At 43.3% G+C, this 12,527-nt stretch overlaps 1 protein-coding gene across 1 annotated transcript in view; it reads left to right on the top strand.

Annotated features, from left to right (window-relative positions):
- LOC121925989 (spermatogenesis-associated protein 16-like) overlaps nucleotides 1–12,527 on the top strand; it is a 184,882-nt gene that overhangs the window by 152,974 nt on the left and 19,381 nt on the right. The window lies entirely within an intron of this gene.

The raw sequence follows: 12,527 nt of genomic DNA, 5'->3' as shown, positions 1-12,527 counted from the left end.
TAAGGTAGCTCTGGGGCTTATCAATCAGAGGAAGCCATTATACAGAGTACGTATTTATAATGAGGTAGATTTTTTTTTTCCAAGACTATTTTAGGGTAAAATTAAGGTTGTTAACCCTTGGCTCTACTTCAATTTTACAGGACAGACATAAAATTTCATTTGATAGTGTATCATCCAAGTGCTACACATATACCTCTATCTCCACATATAGTTAGATACCCATCTTGGTCTTGAGGCCTCCCTGAAAAAATTATACACAATATTGATAAGGCTTTCCTGCTCTTTGCAAACAAAGAGGAATTCAGCATAGAAACACATCTCTTCTTACACCGAAGTGTTTTGTGCAGTGTCATCACAACATTTTTTCTATAAAATCTAGACAATTGCAGATCAGAACTTTGCTGGTTGGGACAGATTTCACAGTTCGCTGCATGATGGGAGGCAGTCCTCATGGTCTAAATGCACTGACCGCATACTTAATATGAGAGAGAGAAAATACACATTTTAAAAAAATAATGAGACTTTCTTTTAAAAGCAGATTAAGCAGGAAACATAATGGACCTATTGGTTTAAAAGGTGTGGAACAGTCTTGGAATGGGCACATTTCTGTCTCAGAGCCTGGAAAACTTATTTTCTGGACTGCATCCTCCAGAATCCCCTAGCCGTATAGAGCAAGGCATGGCTGTCTGGGGACCGAAGTTATAAATTCGGTGGTGGTGGTAGGATGCTGGCTGACTTGATGCTCTGGTCTATCCCTAGTGCAAATAACTCTATTACTCATTGCTTTTGGATTATGCCACAGAATGCAGAGAAATGTGGAGAAAAACTCAGGAGGAGAACTCCAGGATCACTAATCTGTTTTAATTGGGAAGAAACTATTACTCACTTCTATATAAATCTCTTAATGAGGAGATGTGGGAAAATCCAGTTTAAAAAAACGTTTTTCCTATCATATGAGAGTCAGCTATTAAAAGCAAGGAGAGGGGGGAAAGATTTGTTTGATGTAGTTTTTTTGGGGTTTTTGTGTTGGGCCATGTTCTAGAAGATTTCTTCCTGATGTTTTGCCAGCATCTGTGGCTGGCATCTTCAGAGATGTTTGCTGGGGAGGACTGGCTATATATACTGTGGACCTGGAAAGGTAGGAGTGATTGCATGTATATGTTGTTGCTAATGGCAGGCCTCAGGTTGTGAGGTCTGCAAATGAGGTTAATGGTCTGCTTGATAGTGCTCATTGTCTGCTGGGAGAGTTCTCATTGCATTGTGAGTTCTTTATTTGCTATCTTTCAGGACTCGTAACCAAACCTTGTTTACTTTAAGGGTTTCCTCTTTCCTGTTGAAATTGTCCAGGTGTTTGTGGATTTCAATGGCTTCCCTGTGCAACTGACATGGCAGTGGTTGACATGGTCCAGAACTTCAGTGTTTCAGGACGTATTTTATGCCAAGGATTGTTTGTGGCATGTTCTGCTACTGCTGATTTTTCTGGCTGGCTCAGTCTGCAGTGCCTCTCTGTTCCTTGATTCTTGTTTGCACACTGCGTTGTGGTTCCCTATGTAGACTTGTCCGCAGCTGCATGGTATGCGTATAACTCCTGCGGCTGTGAGAGGGTCTCTCTGGCCTTGGCTGAGCGAAGCATTTCCTGGATTTTCTTCATTGGTTTGTAAACCATTTGCAGGTTGTGCTTCCTCACCACTTGCCTATTCTGTCTGTGACTCCTTTAATGAAGTAAAAACCTTCCCTTTGGGTGGCTGCTTGTCTTCACTCTTTCTGGGTTTTCCTGGCCTGACAGCCCTTCTGATGTCTGAGCTGGAATAACCATTGGCCTGTAGAGCCCGGTCAGTGCTTCAGTTCATCTTCCAAGACAGTTTAAAAAGTTAAGTTTAAAAAACTCTAGGGAGAGTGTGTGTTGCAGAGGAGGGGGCTTCAGTGAGTCAATCTGTGAGTCACTAGGGGGCGAAGCTAGGAGACTAGATCTAATACTCCTCCCAGAGCCTTTTTATTTCATTTTTTTCCCAGGAAATCTACAGCAGAGGCAGAGTTATTGAGCTCACTGCCACAAATGTGTGAAACATCAGGGGCTTTACGTTGGTGTTTCTGGAGGATTTTTTTTTTTTCAGGAGAAGCCCAGTCCTGTTCCAGTAATTCTAACACTTTTCGTATGGACACTGACGGAACCACGGGCAGTCACCTGCAACACTGTGGGATGTTTGTCTTCTTGCCTACGAAGTGGAGAACTTCACATGCCCCAAGTGCAAGGGAGAGCCATTTGGGCTGAAGGGCAGGGTATAAATACCTAAATAAATAAAAGTTGGTAGCACTCTTGGAGGAGAAAGTGCAGCAGTGGGTCCAGGTAGCTACACTTCAGCATATTGGGAGCAGGAGGATTTCCTGGACACAACAGAACTAACAGTCCTGACGAGTACCATGCAGAGGAAGTTGCTGGAACGGAAGAGGTCGCTTCACATACCAGGAGGCAGACGCTGGAGGATGTCACCACGGAAGTGGCCAGAAAGGATTGTTCGGGGAGCTTGCAGCTAGAGGACTCGTTCGAAGCTCTTTCCCTTATCAAGGAGGACGAAAGAGAGAGCATGGACAGGACTTCGGGAAAGAGCAGGCAGCCTGAGAGTCCCACCAAGGGAACAGCCGCTGCTAAACCTTGGAGGAGGCATGTGGTCATCGTGGGGACTCCTTGCTGAGGGGTACCGAGCAGCGTGATTTGTAGGCCTGACAAGCTGAAAGAATGGATGCAACGGGTGTCATCTCGTCTCTTCTGCCGTTGAAGGGCAGTCCAGGAAGGGAGAGGAAAAGCAGATGTGAACAACCTGGCTTCGCAGATGAGTGCCGCCAAGAACGATTGGATTCTTTGATCATGGGCTGTGGTTCCATGAGGAGGGACTTCTTGCCACCGACGGGTTGCATCTACGCCGTTGGAAGAAATGTTTTTGCCAACAGTCTCAGAGACTTGATCAAGAGGGCTTTTTTAAACTGAGTTCTGTGGGGGGAGGGAGATAATATTAGGAAGGCAAAAGGGCTGGGAAAATAGTCAAACTGAATAGAGGAAACAAGAAAAAAGTGCAAGGACCAACGTGGGAGGCAAAAAAACTTGCAAAGCAGCAAGAATGGGACCGTGGTCGAGGCTCTACACTAATGCATGGAAATAAGCAAGATGAACTGAATCCTAGTACTAAAAGCAATATATAATAGGATCACTGAAACTGGTGGGATGGTCTCTGATTGGAATGTGGAATAGAGAGGTATGACCTTTTTAAAGAGAAATAGGCCAAAAAGAAAGGAGGAGGAATAGCACTATATGTCGAGATATTTAACCGTGAAGAGATCCTGGACATCAATCTGGAAGCAGGAGGGAGCATCTGGATAAAATAAAGGGGAGGGGAAGCAACAAGGATGTTATGGTGGGAGTCTTACAGATCCCAAGTCGATGAGGAATTGGATGATATCTTTTAGAACAGATGACCACACACTCAGAAAAGAGGTGGAGGTGTAGTGTGATGGGCGACTTCAACTACCCTGATATTGCTGGAAGTCAAACTCAGCAAAATCCTCAAGCTCTAGCAAATTCCTCACTTGCCTGGAAGGACAATTCATGGTCCAAAAGGTGGAAGAGGCAACAGGGGGTCAGCTATTTAGATCTGTCCTAACCAACAGGATGACTTGGTTAATGGGGTGCATGTGGGATCATTAGGTGGGAAGTGACCTGTTCTCCTGGAGTTTTATACAGTGGAAAGGAGAAGCCGGCTAGTCAGACATGCATCCTAGACTTTAGGAGAGCGGATTTCAGTAACTTAGAGAAGTATTGAGGGCGTTCCATGGTCAGAATACTAAAAGATAAGGAGTTCAGGACAGATGGGACTTTCTCAAGGGAGGGTACTGAAGGCACCCAATTTAAACAGTTCAGTGAGAAAGAAAAGGGAGGGGTGTGTCTAAGAAACCAGGATGGATGACTAAGGACTTTCAACCGGAGCTAAGTTTGGAACGGAAACATGTATAAGAATGGAAACAGGGGAAATCACCAAAAACGGAATTCAAAGAAATAGCAGGCATGTAGGGGTAAATCAGAAAAGCTAAAGGCGCAGAATGAACTCGGCTGCTAGAGAGGTTAAAAGAATAAAAAGGGATTTTTGGATATGTCCGCAACAGAAGGAAGAAGAAGGAAACGGTAGGGCCCTGGTGGAGAAATGACAAAATGCTAACAGGGGGTCAGAGGAAAAGGCCGAATTACTCAACAACCTTCTTTGCCTCAGTCTTCTCAGAAAGGCAAAGGGTGCTCAACCTGGGCTAATGGAGCAGAGGACAGGATGGGGATTTCAGCACGAATAGTAAAGAGATAGGAGGAACACCGTATTAATCTAAATGATTTAAGTCTCCAGGACCAGATGAACTACATCCAAGGGTACTAAAAGAACTGGCAAATGTAATATCGGAGCCATTGGCACTAATCTTTGAAATTCCTGGAAAACGGAGAAGTCCCCAGCAGACTGGCGGAGGACAAACGTTGTCCCCATCTTCACAAAGGGGAAAAAAGAGGATCCCAACAATTATCCCCCAGTTGTCTGACATCAATACCAGGAAGATTCTTCGAGCAGATCATTAAACAGAGGTCTGTGAACATTCAGAAGGGCAATGCCATAATCAAAAAGTCAACATAGGTTTCGGAGAAAAGTCATGCCAGACAAATGTAATTTCTTTTTTAAATAAAATACCCGCTTGCTAGATGAAGGGAATGCGGGGGTGAATTAGTATATCTGATTTCAGTAAGGCTTTGACAAGGTTTCCCATGACATTCTTGCAAACAAGCTTGTAAAATGTGGGCTAGACAAGGTAACTGTTAAATGGATCTGTAATTGTTGACGGCCGAACCCAACGGTGCTCCAACAATGCTCCTTTTCATCCTGGAGAGAAGTGACGTGGGGTCCACAGTGGCTCTGTTCTGGGGCCCAGTGCTATTCAAACTCTTTATCAATGAACCTGGATGGACCAGAATTGGGCATACTTATCAAATTTGCAGATGGACACCAAAATTAGGGGAATAGCTAATACCCCAGAGGACCAGGATCAAATTCAAAAATGACATGAATAGACTAGAAAAGCTGGGGCCAAAGCTAACAAATGAAATTCAAACAGAGAAATGTAAGTATTCACTTAGGGCGAAAATGAAATGCACAGATATGGATGGTGAACACTGCTAATGACTACGTGTGAAAGGGATCTAGGAGTCCAGTAGACCCCAAGTTGAACTGAGTGAACAGTGTGATGCGGCAGCTAAAAAGGCCAATGCTATTCTTAGGCTGCATCAGTAGAAGTATGTGTCTAGATCAAGAGAAGACGTAATGTGCCACTGTCTTTGCTCTGGTCAGGCCCCACCTTGAAATATTCTGTCCAGTTCTGGGCACCACAATTCCAAGGACATTAGAAACTGGAGCGTGTCCAAAGGAGGGCAACTAAAATGGTGGATGAAGGTCTGGAAACCTTGCCCTGATGCGGAACGACTCAGGGAGCTGGGGAGTTTGAGCCTGGAGAAGAGAAGGTTAAGGGTGATATGAAGCCCGTTTAATATTGAAGGATGTCATATTGAGGGGGAGCAAGCTTGTTTCTGTGCTTCGAGAACAGGGACCCGGAACCATGGATGCCAAGCTACAGGAAAATAGATTTACCTAAACATTAGGAAAGAAACTTCTGACAGAAGGGCTGTTCGACAGTGGAACACTTCCTCAGAGTTGTAAGTGGAGTCTCCTTCTGGAGGTCTTTAGATAGGCTAGATGGCCATCTGCTGAGGATGCTTTTGATTTGGAATTTCCTGCATGGCCGGGGGTTGGACTGGATGGCCCGTGCGGTTTCTCTTCCACTCTCTGATTCTATGCTTCTTAAGTTGATTCGCAGATGCGTTTTGCTCGGTCTTCAGATTGTGCTTCTTTTTTGTCCTGGGTGATGGTTGGAGTTTTTGTGCACGTATCTGTCTGTATGTGTGGGTTTTCTGTATACTGTGTGACCCAAATGTTGGTTCGGTTTGCGGATGACTAGGACATCCAAGACTGACAGTGTTCCTTCCTTTTCTTTTTCCATAGTGAATTGGATGTTGGGGTGGATGTTGTTCAGATGGTTCAGGAACACAGCCAGATCTTTTTCTCCATGGCTCCAAATGGTGAAGGGGCCATGCCTCCTCCACCCTTTTTTTAAAAAATGCACCTGCAGAAGATTTGGGAACAAAATTCTTCTTAGTCTCCAATGTATGTGTGGATTTGGGTAAAATCCATTAGGCTATTTTAGGTCTAGGAATGGTATTAGTTTTCAGCTAGAAGGACCATTTCCAGGTCACTTCCTATTGCAGAAAAAAGGGGCTCTCCATGAACTTAAATTGGCCTAGGAGCCAAAATGTGGTGAAATTGCCCCCACAACCTCTGGAGGGAATCAGAGGGGCTGAATGCAGCCTACAAGCCACACTTTCCTCACCCTGGTTTAATTAATGCAGACTGATGGTCCCAACATCAATGGGAGTATGGCCCTGCTCTGTGTTTTATTTTGAACTATAAAATGGAAAAAATGAAATACATAGATACAGAATGTGGGACACGTGGTTTAACACTACTACAGGTGAAAGGGATCTAAAAATCCTAGTAGACCACAAGTTGAACATGAGTCAACAGTGGGTTGTGGCAGCTAAAAAAGCCAACACGATTCTAGGCTGTATCAATAGAAGTATAGTGTTTAGGTCAAGGGAAGTAATAGTGCCACTCTATTTTGCTTTGGTCAGGCCTTGCCTGGAAGACTGTGACCAGTTCTGGGAATTACAGTTCAAAAAGGAAATTGACACGCTGGATTGTGAGGAAGGCGATTGAAATGGTGAAGGGTCTGGAAACCATGACTTATGAGGAGAGACTTGGGGAGCTGGGTATGTTTAGCCTGGAGAAGAGACAGTTAAGAGTTAATATGATTAACCCTGTTTAAATATTTGAGGGGATATCGTACTGAAGATGGAGCAAGTTTGTTTTCTGGAGCTCCAGAGAACAGGACTCAGAACAATGGATGCAAGCTATAGGAAAAGAGATTCCACCTAAACATTAGGAGAAATGTCCTGACAGTAAGGGCTGTTCGACAGTGGAACACACTCCCTCAGAGTGTGGTGGAGTCTCCTTCCTTAGAGGTCTTTAAACAGAGGCTGGATGGCCATCTGTTGGGGATGCTTTGATTGAGAGTTCCTGCATGGCAGGGGGTTGGACTGGATGGCCCTTGTTGTCTCTTCCAACTCTATGAGCTTTATCACACTAGCAGGCAAATGGGATTTAAACAAGAGTTAAACTAGAGCAGTGGTTCCCAACCTTCCTAATGCCGCGACCCTTTAATACAGTTCCTCATGTTGTGGTGACCCAAACCCATGAAATTATTTTCATTGCTACTTCATAACTGTAATTAAATAGATGTTTTCCAATGGTCTTAGATGACCCCCATGAAAGGGTCATTCGACCCCCCCAAAGGGGTCCCGACGCACAGGTTGGGAACCACTGAACTAGATAGAGAAAGCCAGGAAATGCCTGAACTTTATCACACAACATTTCATGGGTTTCTCTAGTTTAACTCTCTTTTAAATCCTGTTTGCCTGCTAGTGGGATAAAGTTCTATGATGATTCTTCTATGATTCTGTTTAGAATATCTGTGTAGGACCTTATGGATTCCTATTTGTATGATATTGTTTAAAGGGCTACCGCACTTGTCACAACAGACTGTATTTCAAAATTCAACTGTGTACAATCTCCAAGTTCAGATAATGCCAAAAATAACTTGTCACAAGTTTGTACACATATGTCTCCGGTAACCAAAGCAACGGCAGCTGATTATGTACTTGCACAGTAGCCATCTACATCCTCCTGATTTTTTTTAAAGCACTCATGCGACTCTTGAGAAAAATAATGAATGATTATAAAGAAGGGCAAGAGTGTGTGTGTGTTTTTATAACAAAGGTCAAAACATTTGCCTTCATTTGTAGAGAGAAATCTTTGAAGTTTATTTTTTTAATAGAACTCAACTGAAACTGCTCAGGTGTGCATCTGAACATTTTCATCAGTACTGTGTCCTCTTTTCAGTAATTGTTCTTTTCCAAAATGTTTACTTATAGTGTTACAAAGGGGCTCCTTCATAGGACGTGCCTTTATGAATTAATGTACTTACTATAAATGAATTTATTCCATATTCATCTACATTAGGAATGGGTGAACATGTGGCTCCAAACCATTTTTGGTGACAATATCCCTCCAGATCCAATCCAGTCAAAAAACGGTTTTCTAACTCTTGGACACCTCCAGGAATTATAAATTTGCTATGAAAGAGGACACAGAACTCTCTTACATGGCACAGCTGAAAAATTAAACTGAAAGTAAACAGGCCGCTTCTGGCCTTGATTTTTCTTCATTTTGGCATATTTTTGAAAATATTCCAGCCTGTGGTGTGCCTGTGTAAAATTAGCCCCAGGACTGTCCAAAGGTGTCCACATTATCGTCTGTTGCTCACATCTGTCTATAATTACCCACACTTAACTTTCCATATTGTTTCCAGCATTGTAAAATCTCTTCTCCTTTTCCCTTTTTTTCCTATGCAAAACAACCACATTTGAACTATAGAGAACCACTTTCCAACCTTTTCTATGCCCCTCACCCTTAGGAAATGTTTGATAAATGTTTCCACCCTAAAAAAGTAATATCACATTTGAAGAAGATGAGTTCTAATTTCCAATCGTTGAACCATGAATTGAGTCACATACAATACAGCAGGGTGAACAAATTGAACTTTAAAAATCAGCTTTTAACTCAGTGCATAAAATGCAAATCTAAACTGAGCAATTAGATTCTAATTTATTCAGAAATAAATGAGTGATGACTCGTAACTCGTCACTCAAGGACACAAGCCACTTTTTGTCTCATCCCTCAAATACTATATTGCATCCTCTGGAGGTGGAGATACCAACATTTGGGAACCCCTCGGTGTGCAGAATAAGTCCCAAAATTGTGAACAGGTGCCAAAAACTGTACAGTTTTTGAAGACTCTCAGAGGGGGAAGAAATTTGCTAAAAATTACTCACTGCTTCCTTTGAGAAAAACATTAGTGAAGAGGTACACCCCTACCCTATTGTAGATCCAAGAAATTGCTACAAGCATCCCCCCCCCCCCCCAATGAATAGAATTGAGTGGGCACAGAGGTAACAACAACTGGAAAAAGCTAAGGAGCTACCTTGTGAAAACTCATTTTTCCCCCTGGAAGAGCATTTTAAAAAAAAAACTCCCACCCAAAAACACATTTTAATACAATACTTGCAACAATCAGACAGCTGTAGTTCAGTAGCTGGTAACATTTCACCTTGTAAAGGACAGGAGAGATAAGCATGCCATGGGCATGGGCACTGCATGTTTGCCACTTTAAAAATAATAATCATAATCTGAGGTCTGCTTGCTTTCTTGGTGGCAAGTTTTCATACAAACAAAAAATACAATCTACAGATATTGTCCAGTGAAGTTGCCTTAACTCTGTGCATTAATGAAATGCTTTGCCTGCTGGTTCTCACATGCCAATTTGCTATTAAAGTCATTGGAGATTATGTTGGGTTGCCATATTCAAGGCCAGAAATCCTTTAAATGATAGTAAATCAGGCAGCCACCCAGGTTTGTTAGGCAACAAAGCTCACAGATCCAGGCCTGATGCTGTCTGCTCTAGCCACATGCTGGGACATTCAGGGAATGAGCAAGATGGCTATGGCTTACAAACACCTGTTTTGTTTTTTTAAGGATGGTCTTTTTTCTCCTTTAAAACCTTACTCAGACTCTCACACCACCCGTGATCCCTTTTCTTCCAGGTTTCTCCTCTTTCACCATCCTGTTCTGGGTGCAGAGCTGTTATTTTGCCTTAGGCAGATAATAAATTCACCTGGATTGAAGTACTTTACAGCCAGGTGGGATGATTATCTACCCTGACCTCCTACATAATGTGTAGGGCATACCATTTCACTAGCAATTCCTTCACAAAGCTTAATAGCTCAGTTGCATTACAGTCTATCTTCCATCTCTCTGTCTCTCCCGCCTTTCTGTCCCCCAGCTGCCATGTATATGCCCATCTCTCTCCTGAAGATTTCTGAGATAGGGAATCCATCATGTTCCTTTGTAAGCTGTCTGACTGATTAATTACTGGTTTGTTTGTTTTTCTAACTGTGCTTGGTTTTCTTGTTGAATTTGTCTCGATCCTGCCTGTGCCCAGCCGATCTTATTACAACATATTTTGTAAGATAAAAAGATCTGTCAGTTGGCAGGTATTCCCATATAAATAAAATGCAGTCAGGCAAACAGACGAGGGGGCATAGAAGAGGGAAACAGAAGAGTATGTTCATCTAACATCTCCTTTATATTCCATAGTCATTTGGGCTCTGCTGATACAGGAGTACTAATAGCTGCTTAAGGGCCCTTTGAGATGAGCCTAAATAAAGTGGACCTCAAAATCCACCAACACTCCAGCCTCTGCTTCTTGTTGACCCTCTCAGTTCCACAAGAGTATCCCCATTTTGTAAGGTCTCACCAGTCTAGCTGATGACAACTCTCAGTGCTGCTTGTTGGCAGGCCTGGCCTGACCATTAGACAGGGGTAGGCAAATGCCTCAGGCAGCAGAGACCCCTCTAGTGGAGGCAATGCACTCTGGGAGGACATGAGAGATGGCTTTCCCATATTTCCCATTAGTCTTCCATTTGTTTTGAACTCAGCTCCTGGAAACCCCAGCCAACTTGGCCAACAATCAGGAAATATGGGAGATGAAGTCCAAATCATCCAGAGCACCAGAGGTTGGGAACTGCTGTAAAACTTTACCTATTGGGGAATACCCTCCCTTTAGAGGTCCAACTGGCCCCAGCACTGGCATCATTTTGAAACTAATTTAAAACATGGGCTTGAATTCCACATGGACTACTTAGGTACACATATATGTAATTAAGTAGCATTTTCTGGCCCTACCTCTATTCCAAATCTATTTTATGGAGCTTCAGCCTCACTGGCTGGTAAGAACAGGGTGGCAATATCATCTACCCATGCCCCAATCACTAGCAGAACTGATCTCCTGTTCTTAGTGTGCTTGATGCCTGCTCACGCCAGTGGGCAAAAACGTTTTTGCCAATAGTCTCAAAATTTGATCAGGAGGGCTTTAAACTGAGTTATGTGGGGGAAGGAGACAGTATTCTGGAAGGCAAAGGGGCTGGAGAAAATACTCAAACTGTCATAGAGGAAACAAGACAAACAGTGCAAGGACCCAAAAGTGGGAGGCAAAAAAACTTACACAGGTAGGGGGGACTAATGGTTTAAGATGTCTCTACACTAATGCACGGAGCATGGGAAATAAGCAAGATGAACTCGAACTCCTAGTACAACAAAGCAAATATGATGTAATAGGCATCACTGAAACCTGGTGGGATGAGTCTCATGATTGGAATGTAGAAATAGAGAGGTATAACCTTTTCAAGAGAAACAGGCCAAACTGGAAAGGAGGAGGAATAGCACTATATGTTAGGGACATTTACACCAGTGAAGAGATCCAGGACATCAATCTTGAAAGCCAGTTGCAGAGCATCTGTATAAAAATTAAAGGGGAGGGAAACAACAGGGATGTTATTGTGGGAGACTACTACAGACCCCCAAGTCAGACTGAGGAATTGAAGGATGTCTTTCTATAACAGATGACCACACACTCAGAAAGGAGAGATGTATTAGTGATGGGTGATTTCAACTTGTTTGGGCTTTTTTGGGTATGTCCACAGCAAAAGGAAGCAGAAGGAAATAGTAGGGCCACTATAAATAATAATAATAAAAAAACTTTATTTTTAGCCCGCCTTTCCAGAGATCAAGGCGGCTTACAGCATATAGACCATACAATCCAAATTACAGTAAAAACATCAAGCAATAAAACATCAATTAAAACATACTACAGTACAATAACTTTCCAAACTAGCACCATAGTGCAACAGTGAGGGGAAAGAAGAAGTTACTTCGGGGGTATTAGGGGTATGCCTGCTGGAAGAGGTATATTTTAAGCCCCTTTTTAAATTGGTCCAGGGAGGTGGCCAAGCGGAGCTCGCCGGGAAGCAAGTTCCAGAGCTTGGGAGCCGAGGTGGAAAAGGCCCTCTGTGTGGTGGTAGAATATTTTGCCTCCAGAACTCGAAGCAATTGCTTCCCGGCCGACCTGAGTGAGTGGGGCAGATTGTACGGAGAGAGGCAGTCCTCCAAGTACCCTGGGCCCAAGCCATTTAGGGCTTTATAGGTAATAACCAACACCTTGTATTGCGCCTGGAAGCGAATGGGCAGCCAATGGAGGTCTTTAAGGACTGGTGTTATATGACTGGTCCTGGAAGATCCAGTGACCAGTCTAGCTGCCATATTCTGAACCAGTTGAAGCTTCCGAGTATGGTACAAGGGTTGCCGCATGTAGAGCGCATTACAGAAATCCAAACGAGAGGTTACCAGAGCATGTACCACCGTTTCAAGGTCCCCCTGGCC

Source organism: Sceloporus undulatus, chromosome 3 (assembly GCF_019175285.1).
Source record: "Sceloporus undulatus isolate JIND9_A2432 ecotype Alabama chromosome 3, SceUnd_v1.1, whole genome shotgun sequence".
Taxonomy (NCBI): Eukaryota; Metazoa; Chordata; class Lepidosauria; order Squamata; family Phrynosomatidae; genus Sceloporus; species Sceloporus undulatus.
This window is presented reverse-complemented; position numbering and strand designations above follow the sequence as displayed.